The following is a 914-nucleotide window of genomic DNA, read 5'->3' as shown; positions in this document are numbered from 1 at the left end:
GACGGCGCCGGGGCGGGGCGGCGACGGGGAGGTGGCGGCAGGGGACGGCGCGCGGCGTCGGGAGAGATCGAACTCGGGGCTGGGTGGCAGTGCTACTTATATAGCAAAGGCTTTGGTCCCGGTTCGTACGGCAAACCGGTACCAATGCACGCCTTTTGTCCCGGTTGGAGCCACCAACCGGGAGTAAAGGCCTCTTTTCGACACCGCAAAGGGCGGGAAACGAGGACCTTTGGTCTCGGTTGGTGGCACCAACCGGGACAAAAGGAGGGCATTGGTACCGGTTGGTGGCACCAATCGGTAACAAAGAGGGGTATTCGTACCGGTTGGCTCCACCAACCGGTACCAATGGACCCGTCTAATTTTTTATTTTCTGCAACTGTTTTTTAGTGGATTCTTTCTGCAGCTGTTTTTTTAGTCCCACCTCGCCCAGCGAGAGGCACTCGCAACTGTTTATAAGCCTTGTGTGTACAGAAGATGAAGAAGAGGCTCAATGCTCACCTGCACGTTGGTTAGCTTCAAGCCTTGAGGAATAGGGGTAGACTGCACAGAGCTATGTGCAGTGCAGTTGACACTATTTCGAAAGGCTTGAAGTAAATTAACGAGCATTGCGCCTCTTTTTTATTTTTAATGACTTATTTTTAATAGTTTTGATTAACTTAACTAAAAAATGAGCATAGATGCTTATTTTTAATGACTTATTACAATTCAGAAATAAATAGAAAAAAAAATAGTTGTGATTAACTTAACTAAAAAATGAGCATAGATGCTTATTTTTAATGACTTATTACAACTCAGAAATAAAAAAAATATAGCAGAAAAGAAAAAACTATATAAAAAACTGCTCACAAATAAATAGAAGCAAAAATAGTTGTGATTAACTTTACTTAAAAAATGAGCATAGATGCTTATTTTTA

The sequence above is a fragment of the Triticum dicoccoides genome, chromosome 3B (assembly GCF_002162155.2).
Source record: "Triticum dicoccoides isolate Atlit2015 ecotype Zavitan chromosome 3B, WEW_v2.0, whole genome shotgun sequence".
Classification (NCBI taxonomy): domain Eukaryota; kingdom Viridiplantae; phylum Streptophyta; class Magnoliopsida; order Poales; family Poaceae; genus Triticum; species Triticum dicoccoides.
This window is presented reverse-complemented; position numbering follows the sequence as displayed.